This window comes from Moschus berezovskii, chromosome 21 (genome assembly GCF_049115385.1).
Source record: "Moschus berezovskii isolate FMDL1 chromosome 21, NW_MosBer_1.0, whole genome shotgun sequence".
In the NCBI taxonomy this organism is placed as follows: Eukaryota; Metazoa; Chordata; class Mammalia; order Artiodactyla; family Moschidae; genus Moschus; species Moschus berezovskii.
Genome location: NC_142480.1, coordinates 1,198,174 through 1,220,754, shown reverse-complemented (window position 1 = coordinate 1,220,754; position 22,581 = coordinate 1,198,174). Strand labels below are relative to the sequence as shown.

Below are 22,581 nucleotides of genomic sequence, written 5' to 3'. Positions count from 1 at the left end.
AGTGTGGGAAACATAAGAGACCCAGGTTCGATCCCTGGACCGGGAAGATCCCCTGGAAGGAAATGGCAGCCCACTCCAGTGTTCTTGCCTGGAGAATCCCGTGGACAGAGAAGCCTGGAGGGCTAAAGGCCATGGGGTCGCAAAGAGTCGGACATGGCTGAGTGACCGAGCACACGCTGTGAAAATAAAAGGTGGGACATTTTCCATCCAAGTTCACAGCCGCCCGGAATTCCCTCCTCAACGCGGTCCATCTCCGGAAGTTGGTAACAGTTCGCACCTGAGGGCTGTGACCAGCGGCTCCTCTTCCTTCAGCCCGAAGTGTTCTCAGACGACGGTCATCTGAGCCCAGGGTGGGGTCCCTCCCTCCCAGCGCCTTGCGGGGCGGGGGGACATCCTCCCTGGTTCCTTTGCCTCCCCACCGGCCACTCCCTGCAAACAGGTTTCTGGGGTGGGGCGGGCCGACGTTGTGGGCAAGCTTCCTTCCGTCTCGTGGCTGAGCTCGCCGTCCTCCCCTCGTGCGCTCCTGGGTCCACAGTGCTTTCCCTCCAGGAACTCGGCTCCGCTCCACATGTCAGAGTCGCTGTCGGGACACTGGATGTCAACTTGACTTGTGCTCTTTGGTGAGAAGCCTTCTCTTTTGGGAAAACTGCTAGAGTTTTCTTTTTGTCTCCAATATTTGGGAACAGAAGCGTGCCTGGATGCCCTTACTTCCCCCGTCAGCATCTGAGCCCGCAGATCCTTCCAGCTCGGATCCCAGAAACGCCTCCTGCGTTTCCAGAAGCTCCCCACAACCTGGACGCCTGGGTCCGGGCCGGCATCTCCACTCTGCCCTCCGTGTGTACTTCCCGATCTCATCTCGCCACAGTCCTCTCTGATGCCTTCTCAGCCCTAAACCTGCCCGTGGGCTCGGTCGCATCCATCCTGCTGCTTTTCCTCTCTGTGCTCTGATTCACGCTGACAGTCACAGCCGTCAAATATCTCCGCTCCGGTCTTTCTCTCATGATTTTGTGCTTGCTTCTTATTGACAATCTCCTCCTCTATCCGCTTAGGGGGATCTACCCCACTAGCTCCACTTTAATCTTAGGCACATTTCACACTCTTGGCCCACCTATTCCAGCCATACTGCCTGACTCCGGGGGTGTTGTGGGAAGTTGGCACCACTTCCTGAGGTCGTGTCCTGGCTCCGCAGGGCTGACCCCGCTGCTCGCTGTCCCCAGAGCCCAGGGAGGGCAGTGACGCACCCACCTGCGATGTTGTGACTTCTGATAGAAACACGTACAAGTTCAGACTTTGTCCCATTTCTGGCGCAGAGCTTATAAAACCCTCCACTTTCCTAACAGACTGATCAAGTTGTCATCTGTCGTCTGAATGAGTTGACTTTGGAAGCGTGGTGTCAGAACCAACCACATGATAACAGTTTCCCCCCCTCCACAGCCTGGCCACGGGGCCCACATCTCCCTGAAGGGTGTGCCCGCAAAGGCCTTGCTCCCGCCACTTGCTACCCCCACACTCTTGAACCTGACCTCCTTCTCAGGGGCTTCCCTGGGGTCTTGCTTGGTGTTTACCTTCCCCTAAGTCCATCCTTCCTGCCTTCTGGGGTTTCCTGGGGTTGACTGGGGAGGAGCTGCCTAAACCATGAATCCAGCCAGGATGGGGAAGACAGGCTCTGGGGGTACTGCATGGGCAAGGCTGTGGCCCCCAAAAGCTCTGCTACCCTTCTTGTGCTGTCTGAAGCTTCGCCGGGTAACAATGTCTGCACCTCCGCACAGCAGGCCCCTGCAGCTGGTTCCAGGCACCTGCCCGGACAGGACCGCGAGGCTGAAGTGCCCCCATCCTGCAGCAGGGCCTGGGCATAGAAACGGGGGCCTGCTGATGGGGTCTGATGCACCGGGAGCGTGGCTGAGACCAGCCCCTCCCAACACACACATGTGCACACACACACAAACTGCACGCCCTCCTCCCACGCCTGCTGGGGGCATTTTCTACAATGGGATTAACTGGGAGATAAACAAATCAGAGCCCAGAGTTTAACAAGCGCTGTTCTCCGCCTCACTGCGACTACAGTCCTGAGCAGCAATCCTGCTGCTGGCCGGTGGACGCGCTCAGGTTCTCCAGCGGCAGGTGGAAATCCCACTGCCTGTCCCCACCTCCTCCCCCAGGACCAGGCACCCCCTCCAAGGCCAGCGCTGCTTCGACTGGGGGGCTGGGCTAGGCAGAGAGCAGCCCAGGGTTTGGGAGGATTGGGCTGGCAGAACCGGGGGTGGCACCTGGGGAAGGAGGGGAGAAGGAGCCCAGGACTCCCCCTAGGACAGAAGAGCACGGCTGCATGCCCCGCAGGCCCCGGCCCAGTGCCCGAGTGTCGTGGGCTGGACCATGTCCCCCAGCTTCATCGGTGGGGTTCCAGCCCCCATGAGACTGTATCTGGAGATGGAGTGTGAAGTCAGGAGGGCGGCCCCGACTCCACAGGGCTGGTGTCCTTGCCAGAAGAGGAACAGACACCAAACTCAAGACCCCTCCCTCGTGTGCACACTGAGAGGACCTGCCCCCCGAGGGGAGTGTCTTCCTAGAGAAAAGCAGCTGGGACTCAAGCCACGCAGTTGTGGATCTTGGCTGCAATGTCCCTGAGGCCCCTGCAGCCCCCGGGGCGGCTCCACACTTTGCCCCCAGACTGAACTCCTCTCCCCTCTCCTGAATCAGCCCACCCTCGCCCACCCTGAGGCCCCTGCAGCCCCAGCTGGGTCCCGGCAGGGCTGACTCTGGGCTGGCAGCTTGGAGGCCGTGTTGCCCCACCCCAGGAACGCGGCCTCCCGCCCCCTCCCGCCCCCTCTGCAGGGCAGAGGATGCCCCTGGTACAATAGGCCTTCTGTCCCTCAGCCAGGTGACCCCAGGCTGACATGGGAGCTGGAGGGAGGGCAGCCTCGGGCACGCGGGGCAGGGGGGGCAGGGCGCCCCTGCTGCAGGGCCCCTCCCCATCCCCAGGCTCAGCATCTTTCCAGCGCCCACTGGGCCGCAAGGTCCAGGAGACAAGGATAACGTGGATATGCCTCCCTGAGCTGCAAACACAGCTTCTCCAATCACTGTTCACCCACAGTCACGTAAGACCAGAAGGAGGCACAGGGGACTCTAGGGGTGGAAACTCGCCTTGATCTGGGTGAGGGTTACACAGGGCTATGTATTTGTCAAAAGTCATCAAACTGCACACTTTGGGTCAAAATATTTTACTGTATGTAAAGCATATTCCAAAAGCACAGATTCAAAGAAGAGTTGTTTAAAAAATCAAACTACAGGCAACCAGAAGATAGTGAATGTCTGCACCCTGAGGCCATGGCTGGGAGAGCAGGTACACTGGCCTAGCCAGGCTCCTCTCTCCAGCGGGGTCGTGTGCATGATGGCCTCAGACCACACACGGGCCTTGAAGCCTGCAAACTTCCATCAACAGTAAAGCCTGAGTGTGTTTCTACCGTGTCTGCCACCATTTTTTTTTTTAACAACTACACACTTCATACTGTGCATGAACCAAAATCTTTTTCAACAAGTTACTTACTGTTCTAGAGCTTTTCTTTCAACATTCTCAGTTGTTGCTGTTCAGTCTCTAAGTCCTGTCTGACTCTCTGCAGTTCTCTGGACTGCAGCACGCCAGGCTCCCCTTCCCTCACCATCTCCCAGAGTTCACTCAAGCTCATGTCCATTGAGTCGGTGATGCCATCCAACCAGCTCATCCTCTGTTGCCTCTTTCTCCTCCTGCCTTCAATCTTTCCCAGCATCAGGGCCTTTTCCAATGAGTCGGCACTTCGCATCAGGTGGCCAAAGAATTGGAGCTTCAGCTGTAACATCAGTTCTTCCAATGAGTATTCAGGGCTGATTTCCTTTAGGATTGGACCTCCTTGCAGTCCAAGGGACTCTAAAGAGTCTTCTCCAATACCACAGTTCAAAAGCATCAATTCTTTGGTGTTCAGTCTTCTTCATGGTCCAACTCTCACATCCATACATGACTACTGGAAAAACCATAGCCTTGACTAGATGAACCTTTGTTGGCAAAGATCTCTCTGCTTTTCAATACACTGCCTAGGTTTGTCGTAGCATTTCTTTCAAGGAGCAAGTGTCTTTTAATTCCATGGCTGTAGTCACGATCCACAGTGATTTTGGAGCAATCTGTCACTGCTTCCACTTTTCCCCCTTCTGTGCGCCATGAAGTGATGGGACCAGATGCCATGATCTTAATTCTTCAGTGTTGAGTTTCAAGTCAGCTTTCTCACTCTCCTCCTTCACCTGCATCAAGAGGCTCTTGATGAAGCCTCTAAGCTTCATCTAAGGATTTTGTGCATAACTAAGTTCCTCTTCATTTCTGTCATAAGGGTGGTGTCATCTGCATATCTGAGGTTACTGATATTTCTCCCAGCAATCTTGATTCCAGCTTGTGCTTCATCCAGCCTGGCATTTCTCATGATGTACTCTGCATAGAAGTTAAATAAGCAGGGTGACAATATACAGCCTTGACGTACTCCTTTCCCAATTCTGAACCACTCAGTTGTCCCATGTAAACTTTTAACTGATGCTTCTTGACCTCCATATAAGTGTCTCAGGGGACGGGTGAGGTAGTCTGGTATTCCCATCTCTTGAAGAATTTTCTACACCTTGTTGTGATCCACACAGTCAAAGGCTTTAGTGTAGTCAATGAAGCAGAAGTAAATGTTTTTCTAGTGACTCCATTGCTCTCTCCATGATCCAATGAATGTTGGCAACTTGATCTCTGGTTCCCCTGACTTTTCTAAATCCAGCTTATACACCTGGAAGTTCTAAGTTCACATACTGCTGAAGCCTAGCTTGAAGGATTTTGAACACAACCCTACTAGCATGTGAAATGAGTGCAACTCTGCGGTAGTTTGAGCATTCTTTGGCATTGCCCTCCTTTGGATTTGGAATGAAAACTGGCCTTTTCCAGTCCTGTGGCCACTGTTGAGTTTTCCAAATTTGCTGGCATATTGAGTGCAGCACTTTAATAGCATCATCTTTTAGGATTTGAAGTAGCTCAACCGGAATTCCATCACCTCCACTAGCTTTATTTGTAGTGATGTTTCCTAAGGCCCACTTGACTTCACACTCCAGGATGTCTGGCTGTAGGTGAGTGATCACACCATTGTGATTATCTGGGTCATTAAGACCTTTTCGTACAGTTCTTCTGTGTATTTTTGCACCTCTTCTTAATCTCTTCTGCCTCTATTAGGTCCTTGCATATTCTGTCCTTTATTGAGCCCATCTTTGCATGAAATGTTCCCTTGGTATCTCTAATTTTCTTGAAGAGCTCTCTGGTCTTTCCCATTCTATTGTTTTCCCCTGCTTCTTTACAGTGTTCTTTTAAGAAGACTTTCTTATCTCTCCTTGCTATTCTCTGGAACTCTGCATTCAGTTGGATATATCTTTTCCTTTTTCCCTCGCCTTTTCTTCTTTTCTCAGCTATTTGTAAGGCCTCCTCAGACACCACTTTGCCATCTTGCATTTCTTTTTCTTTGAGGTGGTTTTGGTCACAACCTTCTGTACAATGTTATGAACCTCCATCCACAGTTCTTCAGGCACTTCAACTACCAAATCTAATCCCTTGGATCTGTTCGTCACTTCTACTGTTCCCTGGTGGCTCATATGGTAAAGCATCTGCCTGCGATGCAGGAGATCTAAGTTTGATCCCTGGTTTGGGAAGATCCCCTGGAGAAGGAAATGGCAACCCACTCCAGTATTCTTACCTGGAGAACTCCATGGACAGAGGAGCCTGGTAAGCGACAACCATGGGGTCACAAAGAGCAGTGACACAAGTGAGCAGCTAACATACACACACTTTCCGGTTAGCATATTGGCCCTCTTCCGACCTGGGGGCTCATCCTCCAGTGTCATCCATTTGCCCTTCACACTGCCCATGGGGCCCTCGTGGTAAAAGTACTGGGGTGGTCTGCCACTCCGTCATGCAGAAGATCGCGTTTTGTCAGAACTCTTCACTATGTCCTGTCTGGCTTGGGTGGCCCTGCATGGACCACATGGTTCATAGCTCGTGTTACGTGAGCCCCTTTGCCAGGACAAGGCTGTGACCCATGAAAGGGAACATTCTAAGTAGTACTGCCATAAACACCAGGGCAGCTTGATCTCTGGGCACATTCTAAACTCCTGTCTGGAGATACAGTCCCAGGATTGGGATTGCTCGAGCAAAAGTCACTCGCATTTTAAAATTTTCTTTTGCTTGTTTAAAGGCCAGCTGGAAAGCAGAGGTTTTGATAGGTTTTGCTTTGTTTTTTAACCTAATCTCTCGTTTTATCTTTACAGCCCAAAGGAGGCCGAGCCTAGAGACAGCATCAGGAACATCATCCCACTTTGGATTTGACGCTAAATGACCAGCTGCAGACCAGAGAGCAAATAACAAAGAGTAAAGATAATTACTGGATGTCCGCTTCTGAGGGGGAAAGGGTGGGTCCCGTACAGAAGGCCTTCCGTCCTGAAGTCAGCTGCTGAGAGAGGCACACTCGTTACAGAAATCCTACAGCAGAGCCAGGGAGCTGTGGGCGCCCTGAGGACTAAATGGGCTGCAATTCTGAAGACAGGAGAATGGTCCATGTGGGCAGATAGTTCATAACCGTCTCGTTCCCAGGGGACACCTGTCAGTCTGGGCGCCAGGCCGGGGCCTGCGCTTGGCCCCAGCAGCTGAGGAGAAGAGGAATCAGCCACGCTCTGCACAGTCCCGGGAGCATAAGGGCTGGACGAGAGACTCCAGGGCCTCAGACCTATCACTGGCCTCGCACCAGCCCCACTCCAAAGCGCTTGCAGAACCGTGTTGCTGTATTTGGGAGGAAGCTGACCTGCAAGCTCTCAGCAAATCTCTGAAGAGGCCGGTCCCCAGCCAGGGAGGCCCCTCCTGCCCCGGGTCACGCCGCTCCAGCCGCAGGGTCCGCCCTCCTCCAGCCCTATAACTGCTGGACAGTTTGCTCCCAGGCGGCTCTAAGCGGACCAACTCTCACACAGGTAACAACTGCAACTCCTGGACACAGAGACAACTGTCCGACAGCACCGGAGAGCAGCAGACACGGTGGGGGCCCGCCCGGGGAGCGGGAGCAGCCGGGGGTCCGGGTGCAGAGGCAGCCCCGTCTGGGTCCGGCAGGGTGGCTGCACATGAGGGCTCACTGCTGGGAAGAATCAGACGACAGAGCACCCACAGCAGCTGGAAAGTGAGGACGCGCCCCAGAAAGGAGAGGGAGCCACAGGCAGGGAGCCCGGGCCACTCCCTAATAAACTCGTCTAAGCCTCGGGCTGGTCTGTGAGCCATGCTTACACAGGACCTGCTCCAAGGAGCTCAGCGACAGGACAGAGCTTCCCGCCAACCCCCACAGAGGAGGCAGTCTGAGTGCTCAACCCCAGGAGAAAAGAAACCAAAATTTAATAATCTTAAAGAGAACACAACAGAATCCAGAGTCCCTGCAACATGTCATTCACACCCTTCGGGGTGGGGAGGGGGACACAGAACCAATACATGAGACTCCAGAAGAAGCAGCGATGGAAGCCGGATGACAAAGGAATGTATCACTAAGGTGCTGAAAACCAAGAAAATAGCCAGTCTAAAATCCCGTACCTGGTGTTGAGCCTCCACGCTTCCAATGAAGGGGGCATGGGTTCAATTGATCCCTGGTCGGGGAGCTAAGCTCCCACATGCCTCCCAGCCACAAAATAAATAAAATAAAATTCTGTGCCCTTCAAAAATATCCTTCCGAGATGAAGACGAAACCGGGACTTCAGAGAAACACAGACTAAAACACTCCAGCCTTGTCAGATCTGCGCTGGGATCAATAGGAAAGGTCTATTTCGGCAGAAGGAGAACGACCCAGCTGTCAACACAAACATGCAGAAAGAAAGAAGACCAAAAAGGACACGTGTGGTCAGATCGAAACGAATCCAGACTGCAAACGACGCTCATTCACAAGCTTAAAAGGCAAGGGCTTCCCCCAGTCCAGTGGTTAAGACTCCATGCTTCCACTACAGGGAGTGTGGGTTTGACCCCTGGTCGGGAACTAGATCTCACGTGCTGCACAGCATGGCCAGAAAAATAAGATAAAAATATAAAGAAAGCTCTATGCATAGTGACTGTAACGACAAAGGTGGGGTATGTGTGCAGTACTTGTGCAGCAAATCGCCAAAGACTTATGCCCAGAATATATAAATATATAAAGAACGTCTACAAATCAAGTGAGGAATAGCCGACGCCATGGAGAAATGAGCAGAAAGGGCAGCGCAGCCGCGTCACAGAAGCAGACAGCCAAGAGATCAGCAAACGTATCAGACGTGACCCAGCGCATTAACCGTCACAGAAATGCAATTTAAAATCACAGCGGAACACCCCAATCCCTAAGAACCGCCAGCATGATAAAGACGAAAGCGTCCAGTTACAAGCAAGGATGTCTAGTAAGGGGCTTCCCAGGTGGCTCAGTGGTAAAGAATCTGCCTGCCCATGCAGGAAGAGACGCGAGAGAGGCAGACTTGATCCCTGGATCGGTAAGGGCCCCTGCAGGAGGAAATGGCAGCCCACACCAGTATTCTTGCCTGGAGAGCTCCATGGACAGAGGAGCCCGACAGCTTACAGTCCACTGGGTCCCAAAAGAGTCAGACGCAACCGAGCACCCAAGGGCAGACTGTGTGCAGTAAGCAGATCCCAGGGTCACCGGTGACGGTAAAAGCTGGGGGGGCCCCGTAGGGAACATGCACCTGTGCAGAGGCACGGCCGAGCTTTACCCAACAGAAGGGTGCGGGCAGAAACCACGCACTTGACTGTGGAGAGCAGGCAGCATCAGAGGCGGAAGCTGGAACCCCTGGATCAGCAGGAAAACGGTGGGGGCGGGTGGTCAAGCCAGGGGCGGATGACTGTCACACCTGGTGCTGAGGCCGGTGCGGTGTAAACATCCCAAGCCAGTAACGCCTGTTTCCTGGGCGGGCGCTGATGGGAGGAGTGAGCGGGACTGGGATGGTCCCCTGCCGTGCATGCGGTTGTGGGGGGAGTCGGGTGTAAGGAAAGGCACAGAGCTCCGCTGACCTCGCGGTACCTTCCAGTGTGTACAGTAGGCTTCACCGAGGGCGCAGCGGCAGGGCAGGGGGGGGGGTGCCTCCCATCATGTTCCCGAGGGCTCCATTCGTCTGAATCGCGGTCAGGCACGCTGGTACGTGTCTGTTTGCCCGTTTTCCCGTGGAGTCAGGGTATCCTCTTGTTGACTTGCAGACGTTCTTGATATGTTCATGAACTGCACATGTACTGCAAATATCCCCCACCTTTATTGCTGTGCATGGAGCTTAAGCTATCTCTTTAAATAATGACACCCCATTTTAAAAAGTGACGATAGAAAACACAGCGCTTCTAGGAACCAGGCTCTTTTGTTAAAATATTTATCTGAAAGTCAGCAAGTCCTTCCACTTAAATCCAAATGAAGTTCAGCATTTTATTTTAGAGTAAAGCACTAAAGCTTTAGCCCTAGCTGGTTTTCAGTTATCGCCAACCTTCGTCTCGACAAATTTGTGAAGCAAGGCGTCTGGGATAGGACTGAGCAATGGAATGATGGTTACCTCTAACTGACACGGTTTCAACTGATTTTCACAAACTTTCTTTTCTGTGGTTTTTGCATTAATTTATATTTTAATAACAAGCATTTTTCAAAATGATGAACTTGTGCTTTTGTGCTCCTGGTCTGGACATCCCCAGCTGAGTCACCCTGAGGAAGTTTCCTATTCTCCTTGGTATTTACAACTTTAAAATGTAGATCATGATATTACCACATTCATAGGTGTTTTTTTAAGGATTACATTAGATCATTTTTCAAAGTGCCCATAAAGGAGGAGGGCTTCCCCGGTGACTCAATGGTAAAGAATCCACATGGCAGTGCAGGACGTGGGTTCCACCCTTGGGTCAGGAAGATTCCCCAGAGAAGGGAATGGCAACCTACTCCAGTGTTCTTCCCTGGGAAGTCCCACGGACAGAGCAGCCTGGCAGGCTACAGTCCACGGGGTCGCAAGGAGTCAGAGGACTGAGTCTAACAGTTTTCAGAGGAGAGGCCTGTCCTGCACTGGCATGAACGGGCAACAAAGTGACAAAAATACTGGGCCCCTCCTAAAAAGAGGTCATAATCCAGCAGCACGAGGGGAGGGCAAGCACCCAAGCCCCGCCCAGTAAACCCCCTGCTGCCCGGGCTGGCCAGCAGTACAACGGCAGGGCCAGGAAGGAATGCGGGGCCAGGCAGGGGCAGCACAGGCCTCCTGGAGCACCGAGCACTCAGTGGAGCACGGGGCCCCAAATCCAGGAAGTCAGGAATTCCCGGACCCAAATTCTCCCGGCCTGAGAGAGAGGTGGGGGGGGGTCAGGCCGGCAGAACCCGGGGAGGACCCATTGGAGGGCCCATCCGAGGAAGTCACCGACACCCCCAGAGACTCCCGTGTGGAAATGGGGGCCCTGGACCCGTGCCCTGGCGCGTGGATGGCATAACGAGAGGCCCGAGCTTCCCTCAGAGCTGCCGGCAGAGAGGCTGTTGGGAGGAGGGCACCGAGGTTCAGCCGGGGGGTGGAGGGACTGATGGCTTACGGCTTTTGTGCAGAGGGAAGCGTTCGTCCCCTCAAGGAGCTTTGCCCCAATTCTCAGAGGCAGGAGGAGTCGCCCTCCCACCTGGAGTGCTGATGCATCTGTCATCCTGCGTCATCTCAGGCTGGGACCGCTAGATAACACACAGACCACCTGGTTAGGTCTGAATTTCAGATAGGCAACAAATAAGTATCAGGATAAGTATATCCCATGCAGTATTTGGGGCATACTTATATCAGATATTGAATGTTTACATCAAATATGCATGTATGTGTATAAACACTGCACACATACTTACAGTAAAGTATTCATTGTTCATCTGAAATTCAAATTGAACTGAGCATCCTGTATTTCCCATTACTTCAGCTGGCAACCCTACCCAAGGGTGATGCTATGCCTTTGTTCACCTGGTATAACCTATACTAACCTTGTGCGCAGCACACGGCAAGCTTTCAGTAAATGTCAGGCAGATGGATGGATGGTGGATCCGTAAGTAGATGATGACTGGATGGATTGATAGACAGGTGATGGACGGGTGGGTGAATAGGAGGGTGGATGGATGGAGAGAGGACGACTGGACGGACACCTGCACGGATGACGGACGGACGGACGACGATGACGTACGCACGGGTGGGTGGACGGTGGATGGACGTTGGATGGACGGATGGATGGACAGATGGATAGATGGACGGGTGGATGGACGGATGGATGGACGGTGGATGGACGGATGGGTGGGCGGGTGGATGGACGGATAGATGGACGGTGGATGGACGGATGGATGGACGGTGGATGGATGGATGGATGGACGGATGGGTGGACGGGTGGATGGACGGGTGGATGGGCGGATAGATGGACGGTGGATGGACGGGTGGATGGACGGATGGATGGGCGGGTGGATGGACGGATAGATGGACGGGTGGATGGACGGATGGGTGGACGGGTAGATGGGCGGGATAGATGCACGGATAGATGGACGGTGGATGGACGGGTAGATGGGCGGGTAGGTGGATGGATGGATAGATGGACGGGTAGGTGGACGGGTGTTTGTTCTAAAAGGGGTTTAACACGAATCAGTCTAAAGTACCTCATGACAGAGCCAGAGAGCAAAGGAAGTGTCTGCTGATGGGAAGACCCCCAGCTCTAAGGCATCTCCCTGTCTCTGAAACGTCCTAGTCAGACTCTGTATGTGTAAGTGGGAAGCCTCTGTCATGCCCCAGAACCCTGGTGTGCCAGAGCTCAGACTGCATGTTCCTGACATGGGGAGGGGCAACAGGACTTGCCAGCAGGCTTCACAGCCCTGCTGGGCTCCCTGACTTCCCAGCCTCGACCTTCACACAAAGATGACCTCTCAACTCCCAAGACCACCGAGCTGCTCCCAGCCTGCCGACCACCCTCATGGCCAAGCCCAAGCCCACCAGTGTCACCCAGCAGCCCTTCTGAGGCCCTCTCCCAGCCAGGGGTCAGGAACCAGGGGCACGGCACCTCCGCCTGTCAGGAGGGTCCCCGCGGCAGGTGCGCCTGCCAGCTAGCTCCGCCTCCCCTCCGGTGCAGAGTGGGCCCTGCTGAGCCCAGGCCTCGAAGAAAAGCTCTCCCATTTGCAGGGCCCCATCTCTCACCCCGTTGGTGCCTCAACACAGACTGCCAATGGCGGGTGTGGGACCCTGACTGTCCGCAGAGTCCACCCCAGGATTCTTCCTCCGAGGAATCCAGGCGAGGAGCTGCAGGAAAGACCACACTGATGGGGTGGTGCTGAGCCTGGGGACGGAGAGGCCCTCCTGACCCCGTCCACCCCCACCATGACTCCAGGCCATCAATTCCCATCAATTCCACCTCTCCTCCACCAGGTTGGGGTTCTGACCCAGGCACCCAAAAGGCTCTTGACTATTTCTGAGACCCTGGACAAGAACCACACACGGTCCCTGGATCCCTCAGCTGCCTTGAGGGTCCAGAGCACCATTTCTGCCTTCTAGTGGCTTCCCCAAGTCAGGTGCAGCAAGGATCGCCCTGACCGTCCTCTGCCTGGCCAGTCCCCCGAAGCCCAGAGAGGTGAGTGTATTCAGGAAGGGCCCCCTACCTGTGCTTGCTCAAGGAGGCGCATGGCCCAGGGTGAGGGAAAGCTCAGCCCCTAGTTGCCAACAGCTGTACAAGATCCATAGGACAGAAGGGTCACTGCTGAACCTGTGCCTCATTCCCACGCCTTTGAACCCACTACCCCAGCCCAGCTTCCACTTTTGCAGCTGGGAGAGACCTGCAGAGAGACGGGGGTCCGGGAACCCCTTCCCCTCCTGTGCCTCAGTTGCTCCCCCACCCCACACATAACATGACAAAAGGAATTTGCCATAATTCCAGAAGGGTGAGAAAGCAGTGCGGCCTAATGGAGGGGGACAGGGGAGGGCAGCCATAAAGGGTGTCCCCTCTACCCCCTACCCGGGCCCAGGGAAGGGGCTGACGCAGAGGCCAGAGGAGGGCTGCAGGGTCTCCCCACTCATAGGTTGATGGTCCCAGGGATGAGCTGCATGGGAGATTGGGGGCTGCTCAAAGGCTCTGAGCCGAGGTTTCCCAGCCTGGGGACAGAGGCCATCGGTCACCGCTGGGGGCGGGGCATGCCTGTTCTGGGCTGGACTCAGGAAAGCCCTGCAGGCTCTGGGGCCCCTGGACCGGGCTGAGGGGGTCCCTGAAAAGTCCCCCGTCTGGAGCCCCTGATGTGGCCTGGGTTTGCTGGCTGGGTATCAGACGCCCCGCCGTGCGGGCTTGTGGGGCCCCTCGGGGGGCTGAGGCAGAGCTGCGTTGGAAAAAGCCCGCAGCGTCCCCAGGGCCAGGCAGGGAAGAAGGGCCCGAGGCCCTCCCCGCTTCTCTTTCCGAGGAGACAGATGGCTGTGGGAGCAGCCGCCCACAGCCGCCCCCGTTTTCCGGAGCATGACTCAGACGCATCTGCCTCCTCAGCCCCACACAGCGGCCCGCCCTCCGTCCCTCCCCCAGCAGGGGACCAGCGCTCCCAGGGCCCCCCAGCTCCACCTGGGGGCACGCAGGGCCGAGGAGCTGGGAAACTCCCGCCAAGACCCCCCCCCCCCGCAGGCCTGGGCAGGAGGAGGGGAGGCTACCTGTCCCCAGTCTGCTGACCCTGCAGAGCCTTCTCCCGCCCCTGTTGGGACTGCCTCCCCACGCCCAGGTGGTAGGGAGACCGCGTGTTCTGGGCCCCCCAGGTGTCCGCAGCAGGGGAGGTGGGGAGGCGGGCAGCGAAGGAGCGGGGCCAGGCACCCGGCCAGCTCGGTTCTCCCGGGGCGGGGCTGAGGGGAGGGAGGGCGGAGTTGAGGGTGGTGGGCGGAGCTGAGAGGGGCGGGGGCTGAGGGGAGGTGGGCGGGGCTGAGGAAAGAAGGGGCGTGGCTGATGAGGGACGGGTTGAGGGTGGGCGGGGCTGAGGGGCGGGGCTGAGGGGAGGGGAGGGGCTGATGAAGGGCGGGGCTGAGGAAAGAAGGGGCGGGGCTGAGGAGGGACGGGCTGAGGGAGGGAGGGCGGGCGGGCGGGTTGGGCTGAGGGAGGGGCGGGGCTGAAGGAGGGAGGGAGGGTGGGCGGGGCTGAGGGAGGGAGGGAGGGAGGGCGGGCGGGGCTGAGGGAGGGAGGGAGGGAGGGAGGGTGGGCGGGGCTGAGGGAGGGAGGGCGGGGCTGAGGGAGGGAGGGAGGGAGGGAGGGTGGGCGGGGCTGAGGGAGGGAGGGGCGGGGCTGAGGGAGGGAGGGGGGGGCTGAGGGACGGAGGGCGGGCGGGGCTGAGGGAGGGAGGGAGGGCGGGCGGGGGGGGCTGAGGGAGGGAGGGAGGGAGGGAGGGCGTGCGGGCGGGGCTGAGGGAGGGAGGGAGGGCGGGCGCGCGGGGCTGAGGGAGAGAGGGAGGGAGGGAGGGAGAGAGGGAGGGCGGGCGGGCGGGGCTGAGGGAGGGAGTGAGGGCGGGCGGGCGGGCGGGGCTGAGGGAGGGACGGCAGGGCTGAGGGAGCCAGGGGGAGGAGGACTGGAGAATCCTCCAGAGGCAGCAGGTGTGACAGGGGTCCATGGAGAATGGCGCTGACGCCCGGTGGAAAGCGGACAGGCCGGCCTCCCCCCAGGAGAATGTGGGCCAGAGGCGCTCAGGTCACCCAGGAGTTCCCCTGCGGATAGCGTGCCCGCAGCCCACCACTTCCTGCCCCTGGAAGCCTCCAAGGGTACTCTTGGGGAGAGCCTGGAACCTCCTCTGGATCACCGCTAGTAGCGCTGCCAGCCCACCACTCCTCTCCCGCCTGGCTGGACACGGCGCACACACACGTGCACACCCTGGAAACAGAATTCTGTAGTTGGAAGGCCTCTTCCTGGAACGCCACCCTCACCCCGCCCCTCCAGTCCTAGCTGACAGTGGGCCAGGAGGAGGGTAGCTCGCCCTGCCCAGAGCAGCAGGCCCTGGCCCCAGAGGGGACCATGCGGTTCCTTCCACTGAACGTCCTCGCTTGTCCCCCATCTGCGCTTGTGCCCAGGACCCAGGCCCATCCAGCCAGGTAAGACCTCCTCTGGGAGGGCTTGGCACCTGACCTGAGGGTCACCTCCCAACCAGGAACACCAATGCTCACGTGTCCTGCTGGGTCCCTGGGCCTTCCTGCACCCCAAGGGCCCCCTAAGAGCTGCACCAGAGGCCTGCCTCTGCCCGCTGGGCATCTCCAGCACAGTCCTGCGGTCCCTCCCATGCCTCCCTGACTGGGCTGCTCCCTCCTCCAGCCTCAACTTCTGCATCTGTAGGTTGAGGACAACCAGACCTCGCCGCTCGGTCCAACCCGACCTCTGGGAGGCAGTGGGTGGGGTGAGCATGTGAAGGGGTGCAGCAGGAAGGGGAGACGGGTGCAGAGTGGGGCATGGCCCTCCCCAGGGTGAGAGATGCCCACCCCAAGGTGGGGCTGCTGCTGGCAGGAGGACCCGGGCTATGGGCTCCAAGCCCAGCCATGGCACCTGCTCTCCGTGGCCGGGAGCACACCCTTAGCATCAAGGCCCCCTTCAGTCAACAGGCGCCAGCTGCCGGCAGCGCCACACGAGGGTGAAGGAGGCGAGTCCCCGCAGGTGCCTGCGTCCAGTGCTCAGGGCCCGGCCAGCCCTGATCGAACCCTGAGAAATGGGATACTTCCTGCCATATCTGCAAACAAAGGACGACACGGTCACCAGGGTCTGCAGCCCCCACTGTGAGCTCGTGAGCTCTGGGGAAACTCTGGAAAAGAGAACCCAGGAAGCCGGCCCCAGACCGCTGAGGTGCAGACAAAGGAGCGACTGCAGTCCAGACTTGCATGTTCCCATACACAGCAAAGCACTAAATTCTGTAAGTTCTTTAATTAACAGTCATGTTTTGACATTCAGAACATCTCCCCTCTGTGGCTGAACTTCTAGGTGTCCTGGCTCCTCCCCTCACCCCCTCAGAGCGGTTCACTCAGGGTCACTTGAGATGCTGCCCCTCAGGCTGGAAGTCCTAAAGATTCCCACCAAATAAGACATAACTCTCGACTCTCAGGCTGTGAATAATTTTCCAGTCAACAGCCCCTCGAATTCTTCCTGCTCCCACGTCTTCTCACTCTGCATGATCTCCGCCCTGACTCTGATCTCCACCAGGCAGCGTGGGCGGTGGTGTGAAATGAGATCTTAATTCCCTGCCCAGGAATTGAACCTGGGAATCCTGGATGAACACCAGGAATCGAAGCCACCAGACCAGCAAGGACTAGAGGCCAGAAGCTATTTTTCCCTGGATTTTTGTTCCCAGAAAAAAAAAAAAAAAAATGCATTTATCACAGAGGCAGAAACTGTAAGTGCAGGCACAAAGTTTATTAGTAGAGACAAAGCACAACAATACATGGAAAAGCACGCAGAGGAAACCGTTCAGATGAGATGGAAGCAAGGCAGAGATGCACACCCAGACAGAAAGGGTGTGGGCGTCCCCGCCGGGAGGAGGAGCGCCGTGAAGAGGTGGTTAGGTCGTCTATTTAGGTCAGTTCTTCTGGGTCTTTGCTTACCCTGAGCAAACTATCTGATTTCTTTTTCCACACCTGACCTACCCTGGGGACCCTCCCCTGGGTAGGAGCCTCCCCTCAACCAAGATGGATCTCGAAATCTTGAAGTGAAGGCTTCAGGAAAGAAGCCTGGTGTTATTCCTTGACTTTTGACCCACAAGGAAACTCTCTGCACATGTGTGTGTTCCCTTTGCCTGAAAAAGCGGGGAGCGGAGACCCCTTAACTCATTACTCAGACAGGGTCTTGCCCCTCTTTGGCCCTGACTTGACTATGACCTTAAGGTGTTTACAAGAGGCAAAGACCGCCTACTGACCCTGCTTCTACTGTGACTTCTATTTCGGAGGGCAAACAAGAGGTTGATTGTTAATTCCTCAATGGAGCCCACCCATCTCTTGCCTCAGGAAATGCTTGCAGCTGTAAGTATCCGCCTGAAGCCCGCTTCTTTGTGCCCATGAAATGCAAGCAGGAGCCAGTAGTGAATGTCCAGGCCGGAGCCCATCTGCCGCTGCCCCAGGTCTCCCTCTTGCCCCCCTGGCGTGTCTGAAGGAATTGTCCCTGCCCCAGTGAAGCTCCCCAGCACCGCCTCCCCTGGACTTGAGCCAGGGCGCCCACTCACACCTCATGACACTGCTAGAGGCACAGATGGGAAGGGGACCTCTCAGAGGACCCCCCCACACAGCGGGAGTGTCACTGCTTTCCCCCTCGACAGGGGCGGGGAGCCCAGCTCCGAGCAGCCAAGGCCAGGCGGCTTATCAGCAGCAGAAACAGGATCTGGGCCTGGGCCTTCGGCTACACGGCTCCTGGACTGGACCATTGGACACCACCGGCCTCCCTCTGCAGCGGTGTGCCTGGCTTCCAGCAGGCTGGGACAGGCCCGGAGCTCTGGAATTCGGCCCATGGGGGGCACACCCTGGCTGCACGGGGCCCAGCCCGCAGGCCCTGCAGGCCCCCAGCCCACGCCGAGCAGGCCCATCCGCCTCTCCCCTCCCCCCCCACAGCTGCTCTTCCAGATGACGCGGGCCTGAGTCAGCGGCTGCGGGAGAACATGGCCACTTCTCTGCCAACAAGAGGGGGGGGGTGGGGGGACCAGAAAGGCCCAGGCTCTGTTAGCTGGGGTCAGCAGGGACCCCGGCCAAGGCTGAACTAACCACACTGCTGCCTGTTCCCAGAGCCCGGCGTCCCTCTTCTGGGGAAAGCTTACACACACACAGCCCACCCTGGGGCGAGCTGCGGCTGGAGGGACCATCTGTGGAGGAAGAACCAGAGGCGCTGAGGCAGGGTCTTTCTGGGCTCCCCACCCACGTGCCGGCCAATCCACACCCAGCTGCCTGCCCCTCACCCAGCGCCTCGTGCCGTGCCCAGGAACAAATGAGCAAACAGAGCTGTGCCTTGAGGGCGCGGGCCTGGGGAAGGGGGCACCGAGTGGTGGGGGGACCCACAGATGGGAAGAAATAGCACGGGGGTCAGAGCCCCCCAGAAGCTAAAGCAGGGAGGGGTGTGTCTTGCTGCTGCCCTCCCCCATGTAGCCTGGTGAATCTGGATCTTAAGTATGCGGCCGTGAGGAGCTACCCCACGCCTGAGGCCAGGGCCGGCGGCCGAGAGGAGCTACCCCACGTCCAACAGGCGGTGGCTGCGCAGGCGCAGGAGGGCCGAGAGGAGCTACTCCGCGTTCAAGGTCAGGAGGGGCGGCCTTGAGGAGATACCCCTCGTCCAAGGTAAGGTACAGCGGCTGCACTTTGCTGGAGCGGCTGTGAAGAGATTTTCCACGACCAAGGTAAGAGAAACCCAAATAAGACGGTAGGTATTGCTAGGGGGCACCAGAGGGCAGACAAACTGAAATCATAATCACAGGAAACTAGCTGATCTAATCACATGGACCACAGCCGAATGTGGTCCCCTGGAGAAGGGAATGGCAAACCACTTCAGTATACTTGCCTTGAGAACCCCAGGAACAGTATCAAAGGGCAAAATGACAGGATACTGAATGAGGAATTCCCCAGGTCGTAGGTGCCCAGTATGCGACTGGAGATCAGCGGAGAAGTAACTCTAGAAGGAATAAAGGGATGGAGCAAAAGCAAAACCAATACCCAGTTGTGGATGTGACCAGTGATAGAAGCAAGGTCCGGTGCTGTAAAGAGCAGTATTGCATAGGAACCTGGAATGTTAGGTCCATGAATCAAGGCAAATTGGAAGTGGTCAAACAGGAGATGGCAAGAGTGAACGTCGACATTCTAGGAATCAGTGAATTAAAATGGACTGGAATGGGTGAATTTAACTCGGATGACCATTATATCTACTACTGTGGGCAGGAATCCCTTAGAAGAAATGGAGTAGCCATCATGGTCAACAAAAGAGTCCGAAATGCAGTACTTGGATGCAATCTTAAAAATGACAGGATGATTTCTGTTCGTTTCCAAGGCAAACCATTCAATATTACAGTAATCCAGGCCTATGCCCCAACCAGTACTGCTGAAGAAGCCGAAGTTAATCGGTTCTATGAAGACCTACAAGACCTTTTAGAACTAACACCCAAAAAAGATGTCCTTTTCATTCTAGGGGACTGGAATGCAAAAGTAGGAAGTCAAGAAACACCTGGAGTAACTGGCAAATTTGGCCTTGGAGCACGGAATGAAGCAGGGCAAAGGCTAATAGAGTTTTGTCAAGAGAATGCACTGGTCATAGCAAACACCCTCTTCCAACAACACAAGAGAAGACTCTACACATGGACATCACCAGATGGTCAACACCGAAATCAGATTGATTATATTCTTTGCAACCAAAGATGGAGAAGCTGTATACAGTTAGCGAAAACAAGACCAGGAGCTGACTGTGGCTCAGATCATGAACTCCTTATTGCGAAGTTCAGACTTAAATTGAAGAAAGTAGGGAAAACCACTAGACCATTCAGATATGACCTCAATCAAATCCCTTATGATTATGCAGTGGAAGTGAGAAATAGATTTAAGGGACTAGATCTGATTGATAGAGTGCCTGATGAATTCTGGACGGAGGTTCGTGACATTGTACAGGAGACAGGGACCAAGACCATCCCCATGGAAAAGAAATGCAAAAGAGCGAAATGGCTGTCTGAGGAGGCCTTACAAATAGCTGTAAAAAGAAGAGAGGCGAAAAGCAAAGGAGAAAAGGAAAGATATAAGCATCTGAATGCAGAGTTCCAAAGAATAGCAAGGAGAGATAAGAAAGCCTTCCTCAGTGATCAATGCAAAGAAATAGAGGAAAACAACAGAATAGGAAAAACAAGAGACCTCTTCAAGAAAATTAGAGATTCCAAGGGAACTTTTCATGCAAAGATGGGCTCGATAAAGGACAGAAATGGTATGGACCTAACAGAAGCAGAAGATATTAAGAAGAGGTGGCAGGAATACACAGAAGAACTGTACAAAAAAGATCTTCACGACCAAGATAGTCACGATAATGTGATCACTGACCTAGAGCCAGACATCTTGGAATGTGAAGTCAAGTGGGCCTTAGAAAGCATCACTACGAACAAAGCTAGTGGAGGTGATGGAATTCCAGTTGAGCTATTTCAAGTCTTGAAAGATGATGCTGTGAAAGTGCTGCACTCAATATGCCAGCAGATTTGGAAAACTCAGCAGTGGCCACAGGACTGGAAGAGGTCAGTCTTCATTCCAATCCCAAAGAAAGGGAATGCCAAAGAATGCTCAAACTACCGCACAATTGCACTCATCTCACACGCTAGTAAAGTCATGCTCAAAATTCTCCAAGCCAGGCTTCAGCAGTATGTAAACCGTGAACTCCCAGATGTTCAAGCAGGTTTTAGAAAAGGCAGAGGCACCAGAGATCAAATTGCCAACATCCGCTGGATCATGGAGAAAGCAAGAGAGTTTCAGAAAAACATCTATTTCTGCTTCATTGACTATGCCAAAGCCTTTGACTGTGTCGATCACAATAAACTGTGGAACATTCTGAAAGAGATGGGAATCCCAGACCACCTGACCTGCCTCTTGAGAAACCTGTATGCAGGTCAGGAAGCAACAGTTAGAACCGGTCATGGAACAACAGACTGGTTCCAAATAGGAAAAGGTGTACGTCAAGGTTGTATATTGTCACCTTGCTTATTTAACTTATATGCAGAGTACATCATGAGGAATGCTGGGCTGGAAGAAGCACAAGCTGGAATCAAGATTGCTGGGAGAAATATCAATAACCTCAGATATGCAGATGACACTACCCTTATGGCAGAAAGTGAAGAGGAACTCAAAAACCTCTTGATGAAAGTGAAAGAGGAGAGTGAAAAGGTTGGCTTGAAGCTCAACATTCAGAAAAAAAAGATCATGGCATCTGGTCCCATCACTTCATGGGAAATAGATGGAAAAAAAGTGGAAACAGTGTCAGACTTTGTTTTTTTGGGCTCCAAATCACTGCAGATGCTGATTGCAGCCATGAAATTAAAAGACGCTTGCTCCTTGGAAGGAAAGTTATGACCAACCTTGATAGTATATTAAAAAGCAGAGACATTACCTTGCCGACCAAGGTCCGTCTAGTCAAGGCAATGGTTTTTCCCGTGGTCATGTATGGATGTGAGAGTTGGACTGTGAAGAAAGCTGATCGCCGAAGAATCGATGCTTTTGAACTGTGGTGTTGGAGAAGACTCTTGAGAGTCCCTTATACTGCAAGGAGATCCAACCAGTCCATTCTAAAGGAGATCAATCCTGGATGTTCATTGGAGGGACTGATGCTAAAGCTGAAACTCCAATACTTTGGCCACCTCATGAGACGAGTTGACTCACTGGAAAAGACTCTGATGCTGGGAAAGGTTGGGGGCGGGAGGAGAAGGGGACGACGGAGAATGAGATGGCTGGATGGCATCACCGACTCTGTGGACATGAGTTTGAGTGAACTCCGGGAGTTGGTGATGGACAGGGAGGCCTGGCGTGCTGTGATTCATGGGGTCGCGGAGAGTCGGACACAACTGAGCGACTGAACTGAACTGAACTGAAAGTAATGTGTTCAGTGTTCAATAAATAAATTGATCCAATTTAAAATGTGAAAAGTTAAAAAAAGTACATCCCTTGATAGCCATCAAGGGAAAGCGTGGCGCCGTGGCTGTCCCTCGCCTCTGCAGTGCCAGATGTGGTTCTGGCTGCCTCTCCTAGTGTGCTCTGGAGAGGGTTGGGGTAAGACTCGGGGAGGACTCACTGTAAGATGCCGGGCTTAGTACCCACCACCCTGCTCATGGCGAGGTTCCCGTCCCCAAGTGCATGCCCACGGATCCTCCCAACCCAGGGCGCTCAAGCAACAATCGGCTGTCCCTGAGCACTGCTAGCCGCTGTGTCAGTCCCGGTCCCGGCGCCGCTCATCAAGTTAGAGAACTTGATATCTAGTTAATCTCAAAAATACGGCCGAGGTAATCAGGAACGGATTGACGGATGAAAGGAAACGGTGTGCCCGCCCCGCCCCGGCGGCCACAGAGAGGAGGGCTGGGTGCAGAGCTCAAGGCGGGTGGAAGGCGTGCAGGCACAGAGATCCTGGCAGGTTCGGAGCTGCACGCGGAGTGGGAGCCCCACAGAGGCAGAGAGCGCAGGGTTGGGGGTGGGGAGGCGGTTGGAGCTCACTCCTACCTCCCACCCCCACATCCTGGACACTCGGGGGCTGCTGGCACCCTGAGTCGTAACCACACCCCGACTGGAGCTCACAGTCCAGCCAGGGAGCCCGATGGCTGCCCCACAGGACTGGGCACGGAGGGCTGAGGTCCACGGTTCCCGGGAGAGGGGAGCACAGTGACCCGGTCCAGGGTTGGGAGGACTGGAGGCGGAGAATCCCCGCAGAGGGGTCCTTGAGGGGGGTTCCCTGGGAGGCGGGGGAGGGCAGTTGCGCAGGCGTGGGAAAGACAGCAGAGTGTTAGACCAGGCACTGAGCAGGCGGGAGCGGTGGGTGCAGAGGGTCACACTTGGGCTTGGGGTTATTTTTAACCCTTAAATCTTCCCACTGTTCTGGAGGGAAAA

General features: G+C 55.3%; 1 long non-coding RNA gene across 3 annotated transcripts; it reads left to right on the top strand.

Annotated features, from left to right (window-relative positions):
- Window positions 1–14,558: 14,558 nt before the first annotated feature.
- On the top strand, window positions 14,559–18,158 carry LOC129550184 (uncharacterized). Of its 3 annotated transcripts, XR_016035689.1 has the most exons (4): window positions 14,559–15,105; window positions 15,600–15,911; window positions 16,938–17,010; window positions 17,304–18,158. It is a non-coding gene; the product is annotated as an uncharacterized LOC129550184 (long non-coding RNA). The 3 variants fall into 3 exon arrangements; XR_016035687.1 differs by lacking the exon at window positions 16,938–17,010 and having other exon boundaries at window positions 17,304–18,157; XR_016035688.1 differs by lacking the exon at window positions 17,304–18,158 and having other exon boundaries at window positions 16,876–17,289.
- The last annotated feature ends 4,423 nt before the right edge of the window (window positions 18,159–22,581 follow it).